This window comes from Lissotriton vulgaris, chromosome 4_1 (assembly GCF_964263255.1).
Source record: "Lissotriton vulgaris chromosome 4_1, aLisVul1.2, whole genome shotgun sequence".
Lineage (NCBI taxonomy): Eukaryota > Metazoa > Chordata > Amphibia > Caudata > Salamandridae > Lissotriton > Lissotriton vulgaris.
The window spans coordinates 2130310702-2130327192 of record NC_141691.1 but is presented as its reverse complement, the minus strand read 5'-3'; the positions used below and the strand labels follow the sequence as shown (position 1 = coordinate 2130327192).

General features: G+C 44.7%; 1 protein-coding gene across 1 annotated transcript in view; it reads right to left on the bottom strand.

The window, feature by feature from the left end:
* LOC147725206 (butyrophilin subfamily 2 member A1-like) overlaps positions 1–15711 on the bottom strand; it is a 140398-nt gene extending 124687 nt beyond the window's left edge. Inside the window, exon 1 of the mRNA XM_086966548.1 lies at positions 15567–15711. The gene's annotated coding sequence lies outside the window, so the exon portion shown is untranslated. The remainder of the gene's footprint in view (positions 1–15566) is intronic.
* Between the last annotated feature and the right edge of the window lie 780 nt (positions 15712–16491).

Below are 16491 nucleotides of genomic sequence, written 5' to 3'. Positions count from 1 at the left end.
GCTCCTTTCTGCGCCAAACTGATCTGTTTATCAGTAAGGTTAAAACTGGAAAATAATGACGTTGTGTTGATTAAACGCCAAGGCACATAGCCTGAACGAAGATTTTGCAGCGTCCAGCCTAATTCTATAATAGAGCGTAATTGAGACTGGCCATGTTGTAACATTAGCAAATCTCTGTCTATCACATCAAAGGCAGAGGATACAATATTGTCCAACGAATATATTCTGGAAGACAGAGTCGTTAACCCATTGTCTACCACAGAAAGTGATTTCTCCAAATTAATACGATCAATTTCTCGTATTTTGTCAGCAGTTTCAATTTGCTTTACTTTCCAAGCCTCGTTGTAAGCAGCATAGATGCTGGTCGCTATGAAACGCTTTTGACGCTGTTTGCGTGGTCCAAGAATGAAATCGCGCAAATCAGCACCATCTTTTAATAAAGACAAGTGTTGCTTAATTTCAGCCAGTGTGGATGTAGTTAGCCATTCTAGGCAGAGTTTCCCTACACTGTATGTTGTTATAATCCCTGGATGTTGTCTCTGGGAGTATCTAGGGTCTAATCTGGTCATTTTTAAACCCTGTGTTTTATTCAGGAACCTATCTTGACAGCTATTTGTGTCTGTAGGCCAGATTAACCATTTTTTCCAATCAGGATGTGTTCTGTTGAAATGTAAAATTTGTGACACGTCTAATTCAATATCTGCGGTTGTATTCTCAGGTATTGGCTTTGGTATAGACGGTGTTTTAAGGTCTTTGTTCTTAGCTAGGCCAAGACAAGATGTTTGGTGTATTGTGTCATTTAAAAATATCATTTGTTCTGGTATCATGCAGGTTCTAAATAGTGCTTCTATGCCTTGCACCTGCCAATCTTTTGTACCCCAAATCGTTTTCGTTTCAATATTATTTTTCCAATAATCAAAACCAAATGTCATCATTTTGTCATAAAATGCTTCTGAATATATCAATTTAGAATTTGTCAGCATTGTTTTCATTCCTGTTTTCTCTAACAGTTTATAATAAAACGTTTCTGCATCACTGGTGTTAAACCCTGAGAAGTATTTGAATTTCTCAAAGAATGCTTTAGAACTGCTTTTAGGTGGTGTAGAACAATGTTCCCATTGATTATACATAAAAACATTTCTAGGCTGTGCAGATTTATGCAAGTAATGATCCCCATAGTGGGTATAACAGAATAACTGCTCATAACTAGATGAACCTTGTAAATAATCATGATCTGTGAATCTAGCTGACATTACTAAATCAGACATCATGTCATTAATACTGTTAAAGTCCCAATCATCAGAGAATGTACTAGGAGTCACAAAGTCACTTAAGGAAACCTTCAGTTGATGAGGATACTTCAGGATTTCGACCGGACCATATATCTCATAGTCTGTTTTCTCCCATACTACCCCACCAGGTATTGGAATTGCTGTGACATTTACTGTTGACAGTTCTCTTTTCTTCACGTGGGATGATCTGTGTGGTTTCAGGACTAGGTTGATGTTCTGACTTGCTGTGTCCATTGTAATATATTTTCCTTCAATGAATTTTCCCAAACACAGTACCATGATGAGCCAAAGCAGGAGGAAAAATACACCTAGACCGAACCAGAACTCTAGCCAAGGGGAAACAAGGTAGATTTTTTTTGTTTCTGGCATCACTTCGGGGTCGTTTAAATCTTCAGAGAAGTTGTCAAAGTTGATGAAATAACCAGAGGCAGTTCTGTCAATTGATGGGATCGTTCTTTCAATCTGTCTCTCGGTAGCACTTTCTGATGCCACATCATTGTAGACTGGTGTTGTTTCTTGACGAACTGTTTCAATCTGTGTTTCAAGAGGCACGAGTTCCATGGCATTATTGCATAGTCCTTCATTGTGCACTGCAGGCTGATCGAATGTGATTAGTCTTTCAGTTTGAACCTCTTGGATTGTTGCAAGTTTGGGTATTCTGTTGTTTCTTGGGAGTCCACTGGGCCTACTGTTGATTATAGGCCACATGCTTGTGGTTTTACCAGATCGATGGACACGACTCTGTTCTCCTTTTTACCAGCAAGGGGCGGTAGCACAACTGATCTTGTTCCGGTGACTGCCAAGACAGGTACTGCTTTTCTGTAAGAAGGCCCAAATTCCTTCTTAACCGCGATCTTTTCTCTGACTAGATCCCCAATCTTTGGAATCCAGACAGGCCTTGCTGGGGCTGTTGCGGGTGGTGCCTCGTCAGTGGTACTTGGCTGTTGCTTTAACTTTATGTTGCTTAATGATTTTCTTGTTTCATTCAGTTCCTGTAAAACAGCCAAACGGTCTTTTACATCAAAGTGCTTTGTTTCTTCTTGTACCACTGACATCTGACTATCGAGGTCCTGAACTTTCATTCTAATTCCGAACAATAGTTCGTATGGGCTGAAACCTTTTAGAGAATTTCTTGGCATGTTGTTAAGACTAGTCTGGACACTTATTAAATGTTTGACCCACCCAGCGCCTGAACCTAATACCTTCGCTGTTATAGATTGCTTTATGTCACGGTTTTTTCTTTCTACCACACTATTCCCTTCGGGATGCGACGGACAAGAATACCGCAACCCAATTCCCATGCTGGCCATGGCCTCCTTATAGGCTCGAGAGCTGAAAGCAGGACCCTGGTCTGAATGGAACGTGGTAATTGCGTATGTGCCGATAAAGACTCGCAAATCTTTTATAACCGTTCTAGGCGTCAGCCGAGTGCTGGAGGACTCATTTTTTAAAAAGTGCTTTTCGTCTTAACTAATTAATAGGACGCAGGTTGGGGTGCAGGCAGCGTTACGCTCTCTCTGACTGGTAGCCGGTGGCAAGGTTCGCTACTGCGATCCCTATTGCAGTTTTCACAGTTGTTTGCATATATTTGGTGTTCTACACTCATTCCCGGCCACCAGAAAACTGATTGCAATTCAGTCAGTGACTCCTTAATTGTTTGGTGTCTCAGACCCAAACCCATATGTGCGTCTGCTATTAAAAATATTCTGCTGTTCGTGTTTGGAATTACTCTATCCCCCACTCCAGGGATTCGAGCAAACGGAACGGAGTTTGCATCGATTATGTATGCATAATTGAGTGGATAGTTTACGGGTAGTGCTGCACAGTCGCCTTTTACGGTCGTTTTTACTGCCAGCATGGTTTCCCCGTCTATGTATTTATCTGTACGCTTTTTTGTGGCTACGGAAGCCGGTTTAGTTGCTTCCGCGGTGGCTGTTTTAGCCAATGAATTCCCTGCAACGTGAACGCCATCACGTTGAAGACTCTGTGCGTGAATCACGTGAGTCTTTTGTAGTTCTTTGTGTAAAAGAGCTACCTCGTTCCAGAGCATTTTATGCTTTATTGTGGCACCTGTGTTATCTTTGTAGTCGTTTTCGATCCAACTCTGCAGTTTATTGTTGTAAGAATTGACGCAAAAATGAGAATCACACACTATAAGTGTGGGGAATTCGCGTTCTGCATTTTCGAGCGCCATCTTTAAACATCTGATTTCAGTTCTTTGAGCCGAACAGTACTTTACTGATTCAGTTTTGGTTATTTTCGGTTTGATTTTACCGCACAGCCAACGACATTTAATGATCGCACATGCTGCATCGTAGGATTTTCTCTCTACGTTGAAATGCTGTACAGAGCTATCTGTATAGATTATACAGGCATATAGTGGGAGAGGCAGAATTTCGATTGGCAGAGGATATTCTTCTTCATACTCTAAATCATTCAGTTCTTCGTATTGCGGGGCGAAATAGTATTTCACGTCTTCCGCTCCTAGAGAATCTATGCACTGTATCCATTTTGGATCCAGTGACACTGTAGGCAGGTTTACTGGGCTGAATAGCGCTTCGAAGGCGGATTCCGCTGTGAGGATGTTAATCCTTTTGCCGTGTGCTAGTTCTCTTTCATTTGCTAATGCGATTTGCACTGCGTTCACAGTTTTTTCTGTGTGACTGAATGTTTTTTCTGCTTGTGTGTACAAGTGAGATTTAATTGAAATTGGTACCTTTTCTCCCTCATTAGAGGTTAGGTATGTGAATCCGCATCTTCCTGGGATGACTCGGATTACAAGATCGATCGTGTTGTCACGTGTATCTAATTTTGTTTTTGCTAACATGTCTGTTTGCAGTGATCTCAAAATTTCTGTGTGTTTTTGAGTCCAATTGATTTGTTTAAAATCAGGTTTTATTAGTTCGTAGAGAGGTTTAACCCTCTCTGCGTAATTTAGGATGTAAGTTCTTCCGAAATTTAGAAAACCTAGTATGGATTGTAAATTCTTCAGCGTTTTTGGGGCTTGGAGTACAGCGCACTTCTCTAAGAAGTTGTCCGCTAGGCTTTTCCCTTCACTTGATAATTCGTACCCTAAGAATAGTACTGTCAGATGGGCAATTCTGGACTTTTTAAAGTTGAATTTGTAACCCTCTGCTGCGAACCCAAGTATAATGGTGTTCACTCTTTTCAAGTGAGTATCCAAGTCGTCATCTGTGAGATAAATATCATCTACTTAAGATAATGCTTCATCATCATAGATTTGTAGTAACTCTGTTACCCTAGCTGAGAATAGTCCTGGGCTGTTCTTGAACCCCTGTGGGAGTCGACAGAATTTTTCTGCGACCCAAATGCGGAGAAAGCGGTCAAATATCTGCTTTCTGGTGCAATGTTTTGACAAAAGAAACCATTAGATATGTCTAATGTCGTTTTATATTTTTTCCTAACTATGTTATTCATTAGGGCTGCACTATGCGAGTTTTGTACTGCAAAGGTTTTGCAACATGTATTAAGATGTCTGTAGTCCAAAACTAGACGATATGAATTGTCTGGCTTGGAGACAGGAAACAAAGGATTGTTCATTTGAGAGGTGCATGTTTCAATCACCCCCTGGTACTCAAGTTGATCTAAGATCTCCCTGACCTGTTTTTTAGCTTCTTGCTTTATGGGATACTGCCGTTGGGCAGTTGGTTCACTTTTTAGTTGGATTTTGTGAGGAGGTGAATCCTCATCCCATCCTACATGATTTTTATACAATGCCGGTGCCTGGGCCACTGCCCATTTCCTTGCATATGTATATTTTTTGTGAATCGGAATGTGATTCGAGAAGGCAGGCATAATTACTTCTTCGCCACGAGGGCACTCCCTGACAAACTCCGGAGGCCAATCTTTTTCAGCTAACAGAATATCATAGCCTTTTGAGAGCTTATCCCAAAATAGACCCTTAATTTTCCTAGTCTTATCACCCTCCATACGCAATGTTATTTTGTATATTTTATGGGGCTCGCTAAGTCTCTTGTCGGCAGTTTCAACCTGAATGTATTCATTCGTGTCCACTGTCTCCAGATGACTCATCAAGTTCTTGCGCGCTATACTGATTTCTGCTGCACTGTCCAACATTGTCAATGCCCACTCCCCGTTTTTCAACTGTGTCCTCAGTATTCTCGGCATGGTTGATTACTCTAATACTGGCTACCTTCTTTTTCTGAAATTGAGATTTCTTATTTTGAGCAGGTTCCTTGTCTTTGGACTTGGTGTGCTCTCCTGGGTCTGACCGTCCTCTTCTTTCCGAATTCTGTGGAAAAGATCGAGAGGGACGTGTATCAATACTTTGATATCTATCAGGTTTTTTTATATTATCCCTATTTCTGAGGTTATATCTTTTCTCAGAGGGCTCCCTCTGGGGAGACTGGCGTTCTCGAGTCGGAGTTCTTTCCCTCCGTCGAGGAGACCTTCCTCTGGACTGGAAAACTTTTTCCTTGGGAGTGGATTGTTTATTTCCATCCCAGTTCTTTTTAGGAGTGTTTAAATTATTTTTAATAAATAATTTTTCAGGATTTTCGAGCAGTTGGGGCTTAACTGGTTTTCCACCCAAGCTGTCTCTACCTAATTCTTCATAGCATTTTTCTATGATTTTTGCAAGCTCAACAGGATCTTTTATATCTGTTTCCCTCAACTTCTGGCGAATCGCCACAGATGCTGCTTCTCCTTTTATGTTGGCTAATAATATAGCCGTGACCTGCTTGAAGTCTTTCAGTAATTTCATACCCAGATTTAAAGCGGGCTCTGGACCGAATTCTTTTTGAATCTGTTTTAGCACTTCTGGTATTACCGCCATAGACGGCACACCGTGTGTTTTTGTGTAAATGGAAGCAAAGACTGTACCCCAAGTGTCACAGTCCTCCATGTGTGGTGCGATTCCCATAGGAAGGCAGATGGTCAAGATTCTGTGTTTCTCTATAGGGGTAGTATCAGGAAATACTGCCTCTATTTGAGTGATTTTCTGTGCTAACCAGAAAGGAATTTGTTCCCGTTTTACGGGTGTTTTACCAAGACATGACTGTATGTTCTGTGGTGTAATTTTATTTGTGTTCCCCTGATGAGGGGTTAGCTGTGGTGTATTAACAGCTGGCTGGATTGTAGCAATCCGCATTACATATTGGACTAATTGCCTATGTATTTTTATTAATGTGTTTAGCTGTGCTAACAGCTCTTCTCTTGACATTCTTGCAATGTCAGGATGTGGTGTGTAGCTGGCTAGAACCGGCCACGTTGCTCCTGGTCTCCCTAGAGAACCGAGCCTAGTTATGTGATTATTGTGTTTTAGGGCGCCATTAAACCAGAGCAGGTGCTCTTGAAATTTAAGTGGGATTTCAATCTCCTCGAAAGGAGCGTACTCTCCCGGAGGTTCCTCTATTTTGTAATAGTGAAACTCTTGTGTTGCAGCGTTTGCCGCTGGAAAGTTTATCCATGAATAGAATACCTCTGTCTGCCGATACTCGTGAGCCTCTATCACGAAAATTACTGTACCACCCTGAGGTGTCAGTCCGTTTTCTATAAGTTTTAAAGTTATAGATTTTCTTAACTGGACCGGGATGATAATAGCATCCGGGTCTGCTTGTTCGGGACCTTGCTGAGTCGCATCTACTGCGGCCCCAGAGGTTCCGTTTTCTACTGACATTTCAAAAAATGCAGGTTTGCAGAGTAGGTCTCCAAGGAGACAAAGATTAGGTGCACAATATTTTGGAACACTGTATCCTTCAACGTTGAATAAACCGGAGCTTTACATAGGAATCTCTTCCTACTAAGGTCGGGCGGATTTTAACCTTTCACCCACTCCAGACGTCTATTGGAGTTTTTCCGGGAGAAAGGGGTCTGTGAAATATGCACGACTGAGTTACTCTACAAGTCTTGCGTTAGTTTATCGCCTTACCAAACGTTGGGCGCCATGTAGTGTAGTTCCTAGTTTCCCACTAGGCCCTGCGCATTGGAATAACATAAACAGTAGTATCGACGTGGAACTGCGGATATTCCAGGCCTCCACTGACTATGCTAAACTTAATTGGGTTGTGTTACCAACTAGCTCAGAGGTCACTGGAAACTTTCTTCTCTGCATAGGAAGTGATCAGCTTCCTTGGCACAGACAAGAAGGGATTCAGTTTTCCAACAACCGTGCAACATGACAACTTTGCTCCTCAGATCAAGAGTCGATCTCTAGGGTCGTGTGAAACAATAGACATAGATTTCACTCAGTCAGTCTAGTGCAGTTTACTTTCACGGTATGTAGAGAATAGAGAGACGGGCGTTTGTCAATAAAGGGTTAACATTTATTGAACAGTCTTTCTTCTCGTACAAGAGAAATGTATTGCCACAATTGCAATAACTGTTATTATAAAAAGTACGTACAGTAAGATAAGTATTGCGAAATAGAACTGTAAAAGCATTGATATGGTTTCTTAGCCATACAATGGTTTAAAAGTAATAAAACATATATACAGTCATATATACATTAGGCTAACATACTCATCTGGTGCTTCTAACTAAGCCTACCCCAGTGTGCCTGACCTAAGCCTAACACGTGAAAAGGGGAGTAAGTAAGTAGCTTAAGTTAAGTTGGTTTTGCCAAGGTTTGTTTCAAGAATTCTCATCTAAGGGTTTAGTCAACACCATACCTCTGAATAGAATGATGGAGGATTGGTATCTCCTTCAGGGGTCTCTCTCGATATCCCAGTCACCCGCGAGGGTAAACCGGAAGCGCCGGGACTGGATTTCTCTGCACGAGAAAGGCAGCGGCTTCTCTTCAGCGCGTCGAGGAAGGAGGCGGGGGACAGCGTCCGCGGGCAGCTGGGCTGGATGTCTTCGCAGAGGACGGCTGTTTCAGCTCCTTAAGCGTACTGCACCATAGTTCGCGCTGTAGCGGCGATAATGGTAATCAGCAGCTTCACCACCACAGGATAGCAGGCTGCAGCGACAGAGTGCTAGTTTTTACCAACACGGGGTCTTGCAGGCAGCTGGCATCAGCAACAGGTTCTCGCTCATTGCTTAAGGCAACGTTGGTAATATTTATACCTGACAGGTGCCGGGTTTGACGCAAGTTTGCTGGACATAAGACGTCAATTAAAGATGTCACTAGGAAGTGATAGTTATCAGTTGCTCTTTAGAGTTCCATTACTAATCAAAACATAGCAAGCGGGGATTTCCAGGTTTGCTAAGTTTTTATCTTGTTGAAGAACTCGGAGTGTTATCTAGGAATATCAGATAGTGACTGCTGCTCTGTCATTGCACTAATTGGTCGCAAAGGAAGTAGCAGAGAGTCATGCTGGAATGTGGCTCTGTTCGTGTGAGGCCAGAGATGACTTTTCAGAAAATCGCACTTGAACGGTTATGCCAATATAGGGAATAAATGGATTTATAGCCGAATAGGGGCATAAGGTCACAGTATCGATCAGGAACCTAGATTAACACGCAACACTTGCACTATCAATAGAAGCGCGCGTTCACCTTCGCTAGAGATCTTATATTGAGGGATTCGTGGGAATTTAACATTTGCTTTCAAACTTACTACATAAGGAGGAATTTCCAAAAGACCTACATCGTTAGGACCAGTCGCCCAAAGAGTATCAGGGAGAGAACGCAGCTCCAGTGGGAGCGCATCCATCGACAAGTACATAGGGGAGATGACTCTCTTACCCAACGTAAGCTGTACTCCTGACGGAGAACAGTACAGTGTCGCATACAGGCGTTTTAACAAGTCTAAACCAAGCAGATTTTCATTGCAACCGGTTGTCAAAATCAGGGGTGCTTTTAATTGACGAGGCCCCACAGAAATGGACAAAGGACCAGAAACAGGGTTGTGAATAGGGGCGCCTGAAAAACCTACTGAAACATTTGTTAAGCCGGACAAAGGTGCGCCAGGGAGTTTTGCATGTATGATAGAACTTTTTGCTGCACCAGTATCCAACAGAAACGGTTCGACTACACCTGATGTAGCTACTGCGACATAAGGCCCACTCTGATCTACTGGAACTGATACTACTCCCTCTATTTGTCCATGGCTGTCCTAGTACTCATTTTGTTGAAATTTCTCACTAACTTCACAGTAGTCTTCAACGTGATACTGTTGAGATCTAGTTGGCTGTACAGATTGTCCGTTTCGCTGATCAAAATAATTAGAAGGGCGATCATTAGTCTGTGGAGGCATAGCACCTCATCCTCGACCTCTAGAAGTTTGCGTAAAACCACCACGACCTCTCTGAGCTGAAGCACTATTATTTTGCGCTAGTACTGGACACTCATTCTTATAATGACCTTCCTTTTTGCAGTAAGCACACTGATTCCACTGATACTGCGGTCTTTGGGAACTGTAATCGGTCCTCTGATATGGCCCTTGCTGTAAGTTTGTCTGATTCGTGTGGGGCGGATATGCCTGCTGCAAAAGGACTTTAGTTTTTAAATCTTTTGTTTTCTTTTCTGATTTTTCTTTCTCTTCTTTATCCCTATTTTCATAGTACTGGGCAGTCGCAAGTATTTGTGCAGTCGTAGAGACAGCCCACGCACTTTCAGAATCTTTTAATTTATTACTAAGCTCTGGTAACAAATTGTGCACAAATTTATCAACAAATAATCTTTGGCATCCCTCCGTGCTCATATCCTGACCACTGTGATCTACAAAAGTTTCTTCAAATCTAGTGAAGAAGTCGGAGACGCTTTCGTCTTTCTTCTGCTTGCATGGGGACAATTTGGCCCAGTTAACGCGCAATGCTGGCATCAGGGTTTTCATTAAATCAATTATCCTACCAGGCAAATTAGCAATTAGAGGTTCGGGTTTAGAACCACCAATTTGTTGACCATCTGCCGCTATTATAGCTGGCCAATCACCACCAAGGGCAACTGGATGATTTTCGTTACGAATTTTAGCCCAAATAGGTTGCGGTACTACATTGCCAAATAGCATGTCAATGTCTGCTAAATTCATTACGCAAGCTTGAACCGTCTGGGTCAGCTCTTTGTAATATCCGGCGGGTTTTTTACGCGGATCTGGCAAGGCCTGTTTTACTGCTAACACTTCAGCTCGTTTCCACGGAATGTGTATCCACACTCTCTGGAATTGGGCTGGAGCGGCTACAATACCATGGGCCGCATCAGCTTGAATGGCTTCGCGCCATATTGGCGGAACTTCTCTCATAGGATATTGACGACCTTGTTTTGTGCTACGTTTCTCTAAGTCTCTTGGTGAACGGAGGGAAGGATCAAACCTGAAGCCTAAAATCAGTTCCATTGCTTCTTTTACGTCCTGACCTACTATCATACCTGCAGCAAATTTTTGTTGAACATGAATTAATTCATCCGGAACTGGTTCAGAGTCGTTCTCCTCCCACTCCTCACGCAAAAGGGAACACATAACATCGAACGCATAGCGCTGTATCGGTTCATTCCATTGCATAAATGTATCTAATACATCTCGTACATCATACCTTCCAACTTTCGAAATCCACCTAAGGGCTGTAGAATCTAATATTCCTCGTTCTTCACCACTAGGAAGCCGACTACGTCTCTGAACAGATTCAGAGGCAGGACTCCTAATCAGAGTTTTGTAAAAGGGAGATAGAATATTAGAGACAGATTCAGTGATTCTCCGACGAACAGAAAGCGGAGTCATATAGCTTGCAGAAGTTGTGAGTAGAGTAGTAGTTGGAACAGAAGGAGCAGCAAGAGTAGGGGTAGCAGGAAGAGTAACTTGTGAAACAACAGGTATAAGCGGTACAGGCATAGGCAGAGGAGCTGGCAACCCTAGAAGAGGGGGGTGCCGGAGGTATATTGTTAACCACAGGGAGTGCAGGGGCTTGATTCAGGGGAGCAGGAGCAGGCATACCAGGCTGTCCGGCAGCTGGTAACAAAACATTTGGCAGAGGTGGAGCTGTAGCACCCTGTGCATACGGTGGAGGTGACCTCAACAAGTAAGACAACAGGGGATCCTTTTCAGGGTCCTCTACTGTCTTAGCAGTACTCGATGGCAAGGCAGGATAGCACTTGTCTATCGCTAAATTACGCTCTCTATCGGCTACCTCTATCGCTTTCTCAGATTCATTGAGTTGCAGCTGCTTGGCAGACTGTACTAAGGTCAACTCTTGCTCTTTTTGCTCTTTCTTCAATTTTTTAATCTCTCTCTGTTTGGATTCTTTTCGCCAACAATGGAAAGAATCAAACATTGCCGGCCGGGCTTTCTTCTTAAACAGTTTTATTTCCAAATTATCGAGAATTTCGGGTTCAAAACTACCATGTAGTGGCCAACTAAGGACACCATCTTTTTCCGTGTAACGGATCCACACCTCATTATAAGATATCGGACCCACACCATGTTTGCAGTAAAGTTCATAAAGAGGAGTTCCAATCGGAGGAACCGGACATGAGTCCTCCAACCGGGAATCCTTGTTGCAACCAAAACATGAAAACATACAGTTTTTCCGACTTACCATTTTATAAACCGGAACACAGAACGAACACAAACAAAGGTGCGCACTCGAACTTAGAACTTAGGCCTACCAAAATGAACAAATGTATCGATACCCAAACCAAACCAAAGATTATCGTAACGAGAACAACCAGTGATAATCTTACGAAACCAAACCAAACCAAAGAACTAAAAGGACTATCCAAACAGGAGTAAACCAATTGATAAATCCTTACGAAGTAACCAAACAACTAGCAACCACTTAATACTTAACTGAGGCACTGAAGACGTCACCAAGGAGAAACCCGTCACGTCTCGCCGTACTAAGGTCTGCACCTCGGGTCCAAGACAGGGCGACAGTCAAGGCAGGGGACCACTGCAGCCGTCCGAACGGGAACCCTCGTGGAAGAGAACGTCGGGCCACTTTTGCGATATACCGGGATCGATGAAGTGGGGCGCCTCCCTTTGGAATCTTCACACGAAGCTTCTCGAACTCTTCAGGCTTTTGGACCGGTACCAAATGACGTCGCCCTACGTTGGGCGCCAATTGGAGTTCTGGACTTTATTAAGGTCCAGAGGTGTCAGGGACAACACCCGAAGACCCCTGAGTCGGTGCACAAATAAACAGAAACACGGGCTTCTCGATGGTGGCGTCAAAGACCAAAGGTTTATTACTGCAGGGACACAGAAGTCACAGAAACTACACACGGGCAGATTCTAGGAGCCTGTTCGATTTGCACTAAGTTGGTTGCTCCTTAAATACAAGTTTTTTAGCTGTGGGCAACATTCTTCATATACTAATATGTTTCTTAAACTTTGTATCCTAAACAATAAATATTTGGCGTAAAACAGGAATCGTCAACAAATTTCTGATGTCAAACATTACGAATGAGGGGTTCCCACTGTTCGATCATAATCCCATGTCATCTTCTCATTCAAGAGCCGGACCGCCTCATCGTAAATTTCGTTACCTCCCCCTAATAAAGGCCCAGAAGGAAAGGAGCAGAGCCAGGTGTAGAAGATAGAAAAACAGGATAAGAGATGTTTGTGGGTCGTAAATGGGCAAGGCTACCGACTTCGGCCACCTAATCATGATCAGGCCAACGAGCACGAGAACCAGTATAGCAGGACTGGCCTCAGGCAGAGGAGACAGCTTCTGCCGAGTCATGCGGCCACAGCGTTTTTGACTTTAGGTGTACGTGTCATTTTGGCAAGGTGAATCGCCGGCTAAAGCCTACGTGTCCTTAAAGCGGAATGAATTGATCAGAGGTCACTGTTTGTCCATTGACTATGTGAGGGCAAGAATACAAGATGGATGCCATAATCTAAAATGGATGCCATCGGTGTACCGGAAATGTGCTCATAACAAGAGTGCTCTTGCTCGTAGCATAGTGAAAACACCAGGATATACTATATGGATCATTTACGGTTCACTGGTACCGAAATTATGGGTTTACGACGATGTCGAAAACACAGGTTCGAATCGTCACGGAACCTCAGAAGACCCGCACTGACTAGAAAGTAGTGCAGATCCTGGGTTGAAACGTCAACAATATCCCTTGGACCAGTCTAAAGACTTTGCGAAAAGATGTATTTATTCATTTCGCAGAATTATTTAATATCTATTGCCTGGCCCTTAATACCCCGTATGGTCTCTGCGTGTTTTCCTTTGAACTAAAGCCAACTGTTTTCTATGAATAAGAATTGTTTAAGAAATAATTATCACCCGACAGAACCAACTGTTATTTTTACATGCGATCGCCCAGGTTCTGAGGGATACTGGGTTACCCAGTGTTACTAAGCTTACCAGGGAACGGCATGTTAACACCTTGCATGCTCATGAGGAGCTCAGCTCGTCATGAGCCACGGTGCTCGTGTGCTCATGACGAGCTGAGCTCGTCATGACCATTGGAACGCCCGCATGCTGGGCAAATTCCCCTGCTGTGCGAGCGTTCTACACAAACGGCAGTGGTCATGACGAGCTGAGCTCATCATGAGCACACGACCACCGTGGCTCACGAGCTGAGCTCTTCATGAGCACCGGGGCGCTGCGCGCGCCTCTCCTCCCCCCAACACAGCGGGGGAATATGTCCCGCAGGGAAGGGGTTAAATGTGAAATGTACAATGCAAAAAGTTCCATTGCTGCGGCGGGCCTGCAGTTTGAGTTTTTTTAATTGTATATATCGTTAACTCGACATGAAGGTTTGGAGCGCTTTAACTGAGCTCCAGTGATGTTACACAAGGACAGATTCATTTTCTCATAAGCACTTGGGGCCTCATTTATGAAAAGTGACGCATCGCTGCGAGAAAACAGCGATGCGTCACTTTTCATTGCGTCCTCCTTGCGACCCCAATGATGCGTCATATTTACAATATGACGCATCATTGTGCAAGGAATTACAGATACGTCAGTATTTCTGACGTATCTGTAAGCACAAAAGTGACGCATTGCTGGAGTGTGTCACAAAAGTGACGCAACTCCAGCAATGCGTTCTTTCACATGGCGCAAGCCCCATGTGAAAGGGCCTGCGTCAGTCTTACACCTGCTGTGAGGCAGGCGCAAGATTTTGACGCAACGGCATCCTAGAAGTGACGCAGTGAAATCTCATAGATTTCACTGCATCAGTTCTGCGACCCTTTCTTGCGTCAATACGCCCCCCTTGCATACATTATACCTGGAGCAGGTATAATGTGGCGCAGGGGTTTACAAAGTGACGCATCTACCTAGATGCGTAACTTTGTAAATATGGCGCAACAAGGTGCATTTTTTACGCCACTGGCGTGTCACAAAAAGTGACGAACTGGCGGCGTAAAAGTGACGCACGGCCTCATAAATGAGGCCCCTGGAGATTAAGGGAAGTGCGCAGAATCACAGGACAGCATTGGAACCCGGGGCTATTAAAACGAAACTCGCAGACCCCCATTCCTCTGTTTCACTCAAACACTCAATACAAATGCCTCATGCAGGCCACACCTCCACATCCGTGCATCATGCAGGTCACACCTCCACACCCGTGCATCATGCAGGTCACACCTCCACACCCGTGCATGCAAACATGCGCTAGAACTGCGGAGCTGGGACCACGGTGGCCGCGTGTCAGTGGGACCAGAGGCCTTCACTCCTGTGGACAGATCTAAAGGTCTGGTTATAACTACGGATTCAGAGAGCAGAACCCGCTGCCAGAACAGCGAATCCCATGGCAGGGAAGGTAGGCCAATGTCAAACAAGCATTAGAAATGCAAGAGGTCTCGCCTTTCATTAAGTTAAAGCCATTTGCATTGCTAAAGGTATTGCATAACAAAGCAAAAGGCTTTAACTTAATCAAACGCGAGACCTATTGCATTTCCAATCCTTGTTATTACTATCCAGCGCCTTGATGCAGTCTGGGGTGACGAGCAGCGCTCTACACATCTACTGAGTGAGAGACGGACGGACGGATGGATGGATACACAGATGGACGGATGGATGAATGGAAGGATACACAGATGGACGGACGGACGAACGGAAGGATACACAGACGGACGGACGGATGGAAGGTTTCAGGGGAGCCCGTTAGAACACTGGGCAGACGTTCCCGTTTTTCAAAAATGTATTTTAAAAATGTGTTAAAGAAGCATCATTTGGTCCTCACCTCGAAATAAAAGTTGATATCTGCAGCGCCCCCCCTAAGCACAGCCCCCCCTCTCAGCACAACCCCCCCCCCCCCCTCTGGATACTTGTGGGGGGGGCGGATTCGCTCGGTTCGCTTCAGTGGGGTCCTTTATTCTAATGCTCTGCCGTCTTTTTTCCCAGTGCCCCCCCCCCCCCCCGGGCAGTAAATAGTCATCTCACCCCTCGGTCCTACCTTCTCTTCTGACCCCCCCAGGGGGGCTCCTTCAGGTCCCTCCCCGTAGACGGATCGGAGAGGGGTCTTGTAAAGCGCCTCGAGGGGTGCAGCGCCCTCAGTGCTGCTGCCCCGGCCCCGGGGAGTGAAAGTGGAGGTGAAGGAGGTGGACTTTCACCGCTCGGAGTTGGAGAGCCTGGACTTACCAGAGATAAGACAGCTCCCACGCAGCCCCCAGTGGTGCGAGGCGCTATCTCCCGCCCTCGCCCTACCTTGATTCCGGCTCTTTATTACCGAAGTCTCAGACCTTTGTCCCGGGCGCAGTTTACAAACAAACCCAAGCAACGCCAGAGGGGGGAAGGGGGCTCCGCCTTTCAACATCAGACCCAGAACAAGAGGGAGAAGGAAAAAGACAGAGTCAAACGGAACAGAGAGGGATGGGGGGGGGGGGATAACCTGAATGAGTGAGAGAAAGGCGCCATGGCGTGGAATGAGGGTCCCTCAGTATTCAGTGCCCCATTCATCTTCGCCTGGCTATAAATGCCCCCCCCTGTAGTCCTGTATATCGCTATGCGTTTTATTTTCTGTTAATGACGTCAGAAGCGGTTGGGGGGGGGGGGGGAGGGGTCCAGCCATAGCAAATCGGATGATGCGCGTCAGTGACGTCGCACCGCAGCCCACCCCGGACCTGCCTTGAACTCTCCGCAAACATCTGTGTATGATATCATATATCATAATGAAATATATATGGACGACATACCTATAATCACCCATGCCACAGAGCAACACACATGCAGTCACCTACACACACAGGCACACAGACTAACACCCATGCATACACCTACACACAGAGGCACACAGACCAACACACAGGCAGTCACCTACACACCCAGGCACATGAACCAACACACAGGCAGTCACCTACACACCCAGGCACACAGACTAA